Source organism: Sciurus carolinensis, chromosome 1 (assembly GCF_902686445.1).
Source record: "Sciurus carolinensis chromosome 1, mSciCar1.2, whole genome shotgun sequence".
In the NCBI taxonomy this organism is placed as follows: Eukaryota; Metazoa; Chordata; class Mammalia; order Rodentia; family Sciuridae; genus Sciurus; species Sciurus carolinensis.
In genome coordinates, this window is record NC_062213.1 from 135,772,877 (window position 1) to 135,785,112 (window position 12,236).

Consider the following 12,236-nt stretch of genomic DNA (forward strand, 5'->3'; position numbering starts at 1 on the left):
TGCATGCTTGTAATCCTTGAGACTTAGAAGGCCAAGACAGAAGAACTGAAGGTTCAAGGCCAATCTCAGCAACATAAGAGGGACCCTCAAAATGAATAAATAAAATGAGCTGGGGATGTAGCTTATTGGTATGTCACACCTGGGTTCAGTCCCTGGTTGGGGGGGTGCTTTCTCTAAAGAAAAAAGGCTTGCATTCTTTTGTCTTTTACTAATTTGGTTACCCCTTACGATTTAAAAAATTAAGCCAAGAAGTTAAACATTATACATACACACATGCAGAAATTCCCATCACACTCAAATTTAATTTGTATTTTATAAAAATCTGTCCTTAAACTGTCAGCACGACATGTATGAGTAAGAAACAAAGAAAAGAGTTCAGTAATCTTAAGAAAGGGCTTTTCTAGAATTAATATAAAAACAAATAGAATGACATATATAGGGACAAATAATATAAATTACCTGTGATTATTACTTCTTCTAAGAGAGGAAAGAAATACATGATCTGAATGTCAAATTTGTAATTCATGTAACATCAATTTATCTAAACACTTATTCAAGTGTTACCCTGTAGATAGGTACTGGCAAAGTCTACAGCAAGAAATGTAACTATGGACCAAATTAAACCACAAGATATAACAGCAAAGAGAAATTATGTTATGCCTAAATAAATAACAATGTTTTCAAGCATTTTCACATTCATTATCTCATCTGAAGATCACGTATCCTCATAGCAACTCTGAAGAAGTGTATTCTTTCTATTACATTCAATTATAATATATTAAACACTTAAAATATGCTTAGTACACAGTATCCACCAATTGGATGAAATTCAAAGATCATGATAGCTTGGCTTGGGGAGGAAAATCCAAAAACCATTTGAAAAAAATGGGTCCAATGTCATAGAACACAGACCAAACAAGTAAAAAGATACCAAAGGGAAGTCAGAGTAGTCATGAGGAAGCCTACAATTGTAATCAGTCAGAGTTGGTTAATCAGAGTAAGATCTAGGATGCAAGAAAAAGGGTACACAATATCATCTCATTTATTAGAAACCCATATTCAGGTTTACTCCTAAATCAGAGACTCACTTCCATGTTCCAAGTTCAAGAGCAAAGGTCACAAGTTCCTCTAATTTCCCTCACTAAAACCTATTCCAAAACTAAAATATCACCCCATGTTTGTCTGCTTCTGTTTTATTTTGTTTTAACCTTCAAAATGAAGACATTTAACAGTGAATGGTTTTTATTCTAGTCTATGTATAACAAAACATAAGGGGAATACACACCAGGAATATATCAACAAACCACTAACATTTCTAAATTATATTCATTAAGCCCAACCCAAACATAATTTATAATTAAAAATTAATGTCAAGAATTAGTTTGTACCTGCATAGTCACATAACCTCAAATTCATAACCACACCGAGCAACACTTTAAGGTGTTTTCCAACAGAGTTCCCCTTTCCCAACTGATATCTTGTGAGTCAGTAAAGTCACTTCTGAATGCTTTGCTGCAAAAAAAAAAATCACTTATTTCTAGCTTAGTCATAAGTAACGGAAAAACATATGGCAATACTAATAGATGACTCCTAAGTTGTAACAGAATTTAAGAAGTGGACATTATTGTCCCTCTATATCCAATTTTAAGTTGCTACATAAGTATCAAATCAATTTGCAATTTTCAAAACCATCAACTTTCAACAGAACACAACAGTGCCATGTAAAAAATAGTCTCTAACACTTTATTGTTCCAACTGCAGTGCAACCTTCATTTAGCTAGAATTATGTCATCCAAAGTTGAATATATGTGAACTATAATAACCATGTTGACCTTAAGGTAAACCAGATACACTTTCTGTAAATACAACATAATGACTATAATTACAACTAGTGCCACCATCTCTGATGTTTCCTTTTCCCATACTTAGTCTGAAACTGGGGTATTACACAAGGAACACAGAAAAGTCTCTGAAGAGGATTATCTACTCACCTAATCCCAGCAAACTGTGATCAATCAACAATCAAACTAACAGCAAAAGCACACACCTCTTCTGGGGCCAAAGGTTTGACTAGCCAGTTTGAAAGGGCCTTTGAAGCCAATTGCATCTAAAGGGGTGCAATAAAGTGTGGTTTCCTGAAATCAGGGGGCAGAAAATGGAAGAACCAAAGAATTAACTGTTATCCACTTGAAATTCTCAAGGGTAAAGAGGGAGGAGGGGTTACCATGAGTAAGTCTTGCCTCTAACTTCAATTAACAACTTACAAGGGTCTACATCCAACAGAGTAAAGATTATTAAGAAATAAACAAACCTGAAACAAATATTTCCAAGTTTACAATATTAGTTTTAATCATCAATTATAATCTAAATAAACAAATTTCACTCCTTTCCCCCTAATTCAACCTAGAAATACACAAAGATCTACCCAGCTTTCACTGCTGAGATAGAATAATGGGGGCTGGATTTAACACTCCCATCTTAAATAAAACAGAATGAATAAAATATATAACAACAGTTTCTGGACACTAAATATCAAACAGGAAATCAGCACAGAATGGTGATCCCTTAGATGAAGGAAATAAGGTAGGTCCTATGACTGCCTGAAGAGTTTCCAGGTTGCAGTACAGGGAGAATTCAGTTTAATTCAGGATTCCCACAGTTTCCCTGAATTAAAAGAGCTAGAATCAGGAGTTCAGGAAAGCCAAAAGAGCTTAAGTTTGCTAGGTACTGAAGAGGATAGAGCTGCAAACAGAATTTTCAGCTGACTACCAATTAGTACATGCATGCGAAAACATTAACTGAGGTCTTAAAAAAAATCGTTCAAAAGATACAGGTGGAAAAATCTTTGGAGTTCACTAAACCAGTGTTCTCATCAGTCAGAGTGGGAAAACCTAGAAATATAGGGCACTGAGAAGAGTACTCTGAAGGGAACTACAAAAAATCAGACCTATACCACATCAAAAGAAAGCAACTCGGAAATGACAGAGGTTACAAATGATAGACAAAGATATCAAAATAATAATTTAACAATATTCCATTTGCTCAAGAAAATACAGGAAAATAAGAATATATTAAGGGCAGAAATGGAAGATAATTTTTTTAAAAGATACAAAATGAACTTCTGGAAATGGGTGGGGAGTAAGATTTTTTTTTTTTTTAAAATACACTGAGATTAAAAGCAGATTACAGGGGCTGGGGTTATAGCTCAGGGATAGAGGACTTGCCTAGCATGTATGAGGCACTGGTTTTGATCCTCAGCACTGCATAAAAATAAATAAATAATATAATATAATATAATATGATATAATCATATTGTGTCCACCTACAACTAAAAAAAAAAATTTTTGAAGCAGATTACACACCGCTGAAAAAAGGGACTAGTGAACTGAAGACACAGCAACTATCTAAAATAACATAAAAAAAAATTTTAAAAACTGGGAAAAAATGAAGAGTATCACTATTCTGTGGAATGGGTTCATGTGGCCTGATATGTTTGCGATCTGATTTCCTGAAGAGGGAAACAAGCACAGAAAAACTATTTGAAGAAATAATGGTCCTAAACTTCTCAAAGTTAAACAAACAAAAAATAAAAACACTATGAACCCAGAGGTTCAAGAAGCCCAACGAACCCCAAACAAAAAAAAAACATAATGGCAAAGGCCATACTAATCAAATTACTTAAAACCTACTGAAAAATCATAAGAACAGTCAAAAGAAAAAAAGCTATATTACAGAAATAGCAGAACAAAAATAAAAACAAAGACAGTCCAAGTCAGAAGACAATGAAGCAAAACAGTGATGTTAAAGAAAAGCATCAACCTAGAATTCTGTAACCAGGAAAATTTCTTTCAAACACTATGGCTTAAAAAAAGAAAGACTTTTTTAGAAACACAAAACTGAAAAGAATTCAGGACCAGATTTTTCAGTATGAATCATGTTAAAAGAAATTCTTAAAGATGAGGGGAAAAAGTACCAAATGAAAAACTGCATCAACACAAAGGAATGAAGAACACTGAATAAATATATACATAAGTAAACAAAAGTTGAAAAAACAATTTTTGACCTCCTTAAAAGAGCACTGATTACTTAAAGCAAAAATAACAACATACTATAAGACACATATATAGAAGTAAAGTGTGTAAGAACAATAGCAAGAAGCCAGGAAAGAGGAAATAAAAATATGTGGACTAAGGTTCCTATATCTTACATGAAGTGGTATAACATGTACCATAAACCCTAAAGCAACTACTTTAAACACACACACACACACACACACACACACACAACAAAGAGCATAGATAGTACCTCATCAAATGAGATAAAATCTAATAAAAACAAACAAAAAAAATCCCTCTGTTAATCCTAAAGACAGAAAAAGAGAAACAGGGAAACAGAATAAATGAGGTGAATAGAACATGAACAGCAGCTCAAAAATTTAAACCCAATCACATCAATAATTACCTTAAAAGCAAATGTTTAAATATCTCATTCACAAAGGAAATTATGAAATTAGAAACAAGACTTAATTACACGCTGCCTAAGAAATACAGTTTAAATGTAAAGACAAATAGGTTAATATTAAAAGGATAGGGAAAGATATATCGTACACTAATTGAAAGAAAACTAAAATATCTAGAGTAACATTAAAGTAGGCCATTTTGTGCTGATGTAACAAAATACCAGACACTGGGTAATTTATAAAGAAAAATTTATTCCCTCACAGTACTAAGACTGGGAAGTTCAAAATCAAGGCACCAGTATCTGGTGAGAGTCACGGCAGAATGTAGAAGCCATCTCAAAATATTGTTGCACTGGGAATTAAGTTTCCAGCACATGAACTTGGTTTCAGACCAAAGAATATTATCATGAATAAAGGTGATCATCTCATATGAAAAAGGGGGTTAGTCAAGAAGACATTACTGTCCTAACCTCAGCACCTAATTACAGTATGTCAAAATAAATGAGACAAAAAGTGACAGAACTTAAAGGAGAAACAGACAAACACAATTATCATGATAGACTTCAAAATCATGCCATAACTGATAGAATACATAGGCAGAAAGAAAATCAAGGCTATTGACTAGAACAAAACTATCATCTAACTTGAACTAATTGACCTTTACAGCACACTCCACCCAGTAACTATAGAACATACGTTTTTCACATTCACTTGGAATATTAACTAAGTTTATAGCCTTTAAAATAGATATTATAAAAAATATAAAATGGAAGAAAATAATTACCCCCCCACACACACTCACATATACATATTTTCTTCCTGTTTTAAAGACACAGTATTGCCTTGTTGTCCAGGATAGCTCTGAATACCTGTACTCAAACTTTCAAGATACTAGAGGCTTGTACCACCACACATGGCTTAAAATGTATTTTTAATACATTAGTCAAAATCTACTCCCTCAGCAACTTTTAAGAATAACATTGAGCTGCCCAGGGTGGCACATGCCTGTAAACCCAAGGACCTGGGAAGCTGAGAAGAAGTACAAGTTTTGGAATACAGCCTCAGCAACTTAGCATGACTGTCTAAAAACAAAAAATAAAAAGGACTAAGGATATAGCTCAGTGGCAAAGCACCTCTGGGTTCAAGACCCAGTACAAAAAAATAAAATAAAAAGAATTAGGGATGTACTCAGTGGTAATGTAGCCTGGGTTCCATCCCCAGAGCAACAAAAACTTTAATAGAATACAATATACTGTTGTTATTAACTATAGCCAGCCTGTGGTACAAAAGCTCTCTTGATTTTTAATCTTTATACCAAAGTAAAATTTTGTGTTCCTTAACTAAACATCTCCCCAGCTCCCAGACCTTTCTATTCTGCTTCTCAGACTTCAACGTTTTTAGATTCCACATGTATGTGAATAACACTGTAATAAATATGAGTACAGAAACCTCTTTGATGTACAACCAGTAGCAGAACTGTTGGATCAAATGGCAATTCTATTTTATAATTTTTGAGGAAAACCATCATACAATGTTTTTCATAACAGTGAAACTAAATTAACTTCCAACCAACAATGTGCAAGAATTTCCTCTTCTCCACATTTTCTCCAACATAGGTTAGCTTCCATTCCTTTTGATAAGCCATTCTCACAGGTGTGAGGTAGTATCTCATTGTAGTTTTAATTTGTATTGTTCTGATTAGGGATGTTGAGCATTTTCATATACTTGTTAGAAATTTGTATGTCTTCTTTGGGGAAATGTCTATTCGGATCATTTTCTCATTTTTAAAATCAGGTTAATTTCCTACTTTGAGCTGAATTCCTTTGACATCTTGGACATTAACCCATTATCAGATACATGGTTTGTAGATATCCTGATATTTTCTCCTATTCCATGGGTAATTTATATTGAGTCATAAAACAAGTCTAAGTAAATTTCAGGATTTATTCCAAAGAAATCGAAAAGTTCAAATGCAATAAGTGATTGCCAGTTTAAAACCCCATTCCCAGCTTCATCCTTAAAGGTAGATAGTACCTAGTCCTCATTAACAGAGCAAGAGTAAAGGAAGACAAAAAGTTTAGAAAGGGACACTTACTCAGCCTTCTCTTCCATCCTTCCCAGAAGAACAGACAACTCCAAGACCAGAGGAGATGGCAGAACCACAGATAATAGGTACCCAAGACCCTGAATCATCCACGTAGATAAAAACCACTTACCTAATATCTTGGTCATATGCTAATGAGAAAAATCCAGCAGAATGGGGAGGTATGATCGTAAGAGAATGAGGGAACCAGGTGTGGTGGTGCATGCCTGTAGTTCCAATGATTTGGCAGGCAGAGGCAGGAGAATCTCAAGTTCAAGGCCAGTCTAGGCAACTTAATGACAGCCTGTCTCAAAATGAAAATTAAAAGAAGTAGGGATGTAGTTCAACAGTAGAGTGCCCAGGTTCAATCTCCAATACAAAACAAAACAAAACAAAATTCTTTATAGTTAATCTATAGTTAGCAGGCAGACAGAACACACAAGTGCAAGTACCAGTAGGTGGGTGGATACTTGTAAATAATCTATCATGAACCACAATTAAGAAGTTTATCTATAAATATTTTCTGCTGAAGTAGTTCAGAAGAGCAATATTTGAATATTCATTATTATTTCAATTTTACTAAATGCCAAAAATCTATTAGAAAGCTTAACAATGGTGGATAGACATTCTGGAATTATACTAATTGAAATCACCAGCTTCAGGTGACCCCTCCATGGCACTAGGTATCCCCATTCAAGACTGTAAGTGAGGCACCAATTAGCAATTCTAGAGTAACCGCATTCCAATTAACCGAAGATCTTATAACAGAATCTACTGTGAAATTTTCCTGTATTGTTTGCATGGTTTCAAGCACTTGTAAAAATTCTAAAAATCCAAAGAGCAGTTTCAACTTTGGCCCTGGAGTTAGTTCTTTAGAAAAGTCTTGAGAACATAATAACATAATTCTCATCAGTGGAGATGATTACATAACCCATTTGGAATTACTTTCTTCATTTAAAAAAGTTGTATCCTGCCATGTGTGGTAGTACACACTTGTTATCCCAGTTACTCAGGAGTCTAAAGCAGAATAAGCACAAGTTCAAGGCCAGCCTGAGCAACAGTCAAACCCTGTCTTAAAATAAAAAATAAAAAGAACTAAGGAAGCAGCTCAGTGGCAGGTCACCCTGGGTTCAATTCCTAGTAGTGCACAAAAATTAAAAAAGATTATACCTAATGCATTAATAAATTTACACAGTGGTGTTACAAGCATGTGTTTGACAATTATTTAAAATGCTCAGCCCCTACACAAAATAAAATTATCAAGCACATAATTCTAATATTTATATAAGAAAAGCAGCTTTCATTGTATTCTCTGTCAACTTCAGCAACAGGCATCCTCCCAAGATTTCTAAAGAATTATTTTTTCAAGTAAAATTCACAGTTCTACATGGTTTTCATTTTGACTCCCTATTCTTTTCCATTTCTCATTAGAAAATTAAGAATACAGTCGAATAAAATGAAGTTTTAGTAATAAAACTTCCAAGAGAAACTTTTTCATAACCAATGTTACTTGTCTTCTAAATGTTGGGCTGCATGTTGTAACACACTTCATTAAATACGAAATATCTACAAGCTGAATATCCCTTATCCCAACCAGAAGTATTTCAGATTTTTCTGGATTTAGAAATATTTACAAATACATAATAAGATATCTTGGGTATGGGACCCAAGTCAAAACACAAAATTCATTTATGTTTCACATACACCTTATATACGGAGCCTACAGTTAATACTATTTTTAGTGTGCCTGAATTTTAAAAGTAACCCATCGTATGAGGTCAAGTATGAAATTTTTCATTTGTGGCATCGCACTAGAGTTCATCATTAGGATACTCAATCTGTACTTAAATCTGTGATCCTTACTTACCATTAAGGATATCAGAAACTCCTTTACAAATCTGATGAGAGTTATGCAAATAATTTTAGGGAATTCATGCCTTAAAACTGGGTTGCTGGTTAGTGGGGAAAAAATGAAGTCTGTTCTAAGAACATATGAAAACCATACATGAGAAAAGAAGGAATAAAACATAATGGGAAAAATGGATTCTTTGATAGTACGATCTTTACCAAAAATGACTATTCATTTAGAAAAATTATAATAAACCTCTATAAACATATGGCTTAAAGAGCTAAATGTAAAGAATAAATGTAAAATACTATAATCAAATACAGAGAATATATACATCTTGGTTCAGGAATGTCTTCTTAAGCAACCTAAAAATATTACTTGCTTAAACTGATAATTTGTGGAAATTTTAAACCTTCTGTACCAGCAAAACATACCATAATATAGAGACCAACGACAGAATTAAAAGAAAAACAGATGTAAAACAAACAACATTAGTAATTTTAGCATTATAAAAAAATTCAAACTAAAAAGTAGTAATTGATAGAAAAATTGACAAATGAAAATGAGCAAGTAAAAAGGTAATGAACATAAAATGTTCAACCTAATTACAAAGTAAGGACATGCAAGTTAAATTAACGACGTACTTCACAGCCTCTAATAAAATTGAAAGCTGACAGCTTACAATGTTTGTGGGTGTGTGCTGGCAGTATAGATTACTGTAACCTTTTGAAAAATAAAAATTTTAGAAAGTAACAGTTGTGTGCATACATGTGGTAGTGGGATTAAATCCAGGGATTCTCTACCATTAAGTTATATCCCCAGCCCTTCTGATTTTTGAGACAGGGGCTCACCAAGTTGCCTAGGTTGGACCCAAACTTGAGATCCTCATATCTCCCAAAACAGCTGGATCACAGGTATGTGCCACCCACCTCAAACAAAATCACATTTCCTTTGTTTTAGCAAGCCCACATACAGAATTTATCCTAGTTTAAAAAAAAAAAAATGACATCAATGCAGGAAAAGCTAAACAGACATATAAGGATAGTTCTTATAATACCGTTTGTAATACTAAGAAAAGGAAACAAAGGTGGGGAGGGTTGGAGACAATATGAATATCTACTACTGATAAAATAGCTTAATTTATGACACATTGATATATGCATACGCCAACTGAAATACTATACAGCTATTAGACTATGTCAAATTTATACATACTGACCTAGAAAGATGTCTACAATATTAAATGAAAATAAGTAAAATGCAGGATAATATGTATATCATAATCTATTTGTTTAAAAAAAAGAAAATAAAAAGGAAAAGGAAACTAATAGTGAATTTTTTAGCAAGTCCTATTTATATGCCTAGTTTCCCAAAAAGTTAATGAATACTCCTTTGTTTCAAATATACCTATTGCTCCATTAGAGGTCTCACCAACAAGATGTTATTGTCTGAAAATGTCTTTAATCAAGGTGCATTAAAGGCTTTATCAGATATCAGATAATATAACCCTTTGGAATATTCTACAATGAAAAGATAATACAAAAAAAACTATTTTTAAGGGCAAAATGTTCAACAGGTTTTTTTTTATGCCGAAATAAACATACTCTTTTTAAAAAATATATTTTTTAGATGTAGATGGACACAATACCTTATTTATTTATCTTTATATGGTGTTGAGGATTGAACCTAGTGCTTTACATATGCTAGGTGAGCACTCTTACCACTGAGTCACAACCCCAGCCCTAAAAATATTTTTAATGTTGCAATTTCACACATAGAAAACAACCAAAGATTATCTTCTCTAATAGTAGAAATAAGGTATTTCAGTCATTTCATTGGGTAATGATTATGTTCATTATATGAACACAAAAAAGGGGAGACATTAAACCAATTCCTTGTATAAGACATTGAATTTTCTCAGAATGATACTCATTCTTAGCAATAAATGCATTGATATTACAATTTAAAAATTCTACTCAACTGTATCTCAGTATAATATGAATATAAAGTTTCAAGCAGCCTGGCTTAGTTAAAGGAGCACTTGATTTGAAATCAGACATACTGAGTCCCAATCCTGGTTCTGCCACTTACTAATGATATGGTCTTGGGGAAGTTACATAATCTCACAACCTATTCCTGGGGCAGGGCTGCAAAAATAGTTTTCTAAGGTGTTCTTGGAAAATAAAGAGTAACACAGATGAAAAGTGTCCAGTGACAAAGTCTATCAAAATATGCCACCTTCTTGCCTTTCTTTCCAAAGAGGTCAGATTACTAACTGGCAATTTCTTTTTCAGTATTGCCTTTTAGAAGACTCCAAAAACAAAAATGAAAAAAAGAAAAAAGCAGGCAAAGCAGAACACACTTGTAGTTTATTGAGGAGGCTGAAGGCTGAGGCAGGAGGATCACTTGAGCCCAGGAGTTTGGGGTCAGTCTGGGAAATACAGATGTCTTTTTCTTTAAAATTAAAAAAAAAAAAAAAAAAAAAAAAAAAAATCAAGAGACTGCTAAGCTTTTATAAAGTTCTACATTTTATTTGCCATGTGTTTGAATTTTCCTTTAAGTGTTTTGTATTTGAGACTCCTTTCCTTAGATTGTTTTTGAGATTTATTCTGATGAATGCTTACTGTTTTTGATATTATTTATTTTGATACATGCTTACATATTTCTGGTGGAATTTCTTTAAGAAAATCATAAGAAAGCACATTATGTTCTACCTGTTGCAGTCTACATCTACAGATAACTTTCTTTTTAAAATCATTCACTGTTGAGTCTGTGGAAACCACTTCCAAGTCTTATGGGGAAATAAAATGTTAGGTAAGGAAGAATATCAAAATCTTCAATCATTCTAAACCACTATAACATGTCTAAGAAATTAACTCCACAGAATTCTAAATAAAAAAAAAGTAAAATTTTGATTTTAATATAACTTTAAGTACTTCTAAGAGAAGTCAATTTTTTTTGTAAATGTAGATCATTAATAAGGCCAGAATATGACTGAATGCCACTAAATGGATTCAAATACAAAGAAAAGCATACTGTCCAATTTCCAATATTTAAAGTGAAGACTTTTCATGATACAAGACACATATTAATAAGATCAAAAGAATCAACTCACATTAACCTATTAACTAATTTTGCTTTATTAAATAAATAAACTGAATAACTTCAAATTATACTATAGAATTGAGGACTCAGAGTATTTTAGCTTCTCTTTCATAGTTAGTTGCACTTCAAATTTATTTGATGCTCCTTTAAATGTCTTCAAGTCTTTTGCAAAGTCTACCAAAATTGTAAACAGCTACTGTATGGAAAATTACAATTATTTTCTGGTACATTTTTCCTAAAAAAATTAATCATCACCCACAACAGCTTCCAGTTGTTCCCCACATTTACTCCTTAGTTTAAATTACACTGAAGGTACTTTTTTGCTTGCTTTTTAAAATGTGTTTAAGATGATGAAGTGAAAGCTTATGCAAAAACCACTTCGTTATTTTTCCATATTCAAATTACAACCTCTTGAGCTGATTTTAAGTGCCATGTATATTTTCAAATCAAAATTCATCACTGTCATTCTTAAAAACTCCTCTCCATCCTGAGGTCTTCCAAACGTCAAAGCTCTCTACTAATCGAGAGTACCCATTATTCGTTCTTTCTACTGTCTCACAATTTCACACTCCAGCTTTTTGTATTTCAGAGCCCTTCGCTCACAAAAGCACCATTAACTGTTTAAGGCACTTAACTGTATGGTTCTTTCCGCATTACCTTACTTTTTCTTTCATAAACTTCACTATAATTCCCCTTCAGCGTGCCTTCATCTTCTAAATGCACATCCACACTACCGCTAA

The 12,236-nt window shown here is 33.1% G+C and overlaps 1 protein-coding gene across 2 annotated transcripts in view; it reads right to left on the minus strand.

Moving 5' to 3' along the window:
* The window catches only part of Hs2st1 (heparan sulfate 2-O-sulfotransferase 1), a 188,913-nt gene that overhangs the window by 175,504 nt on the left and 1,173 nt on the right, over positions 1-12,236 (minus strand). The window lies entirely within an intron of this gene.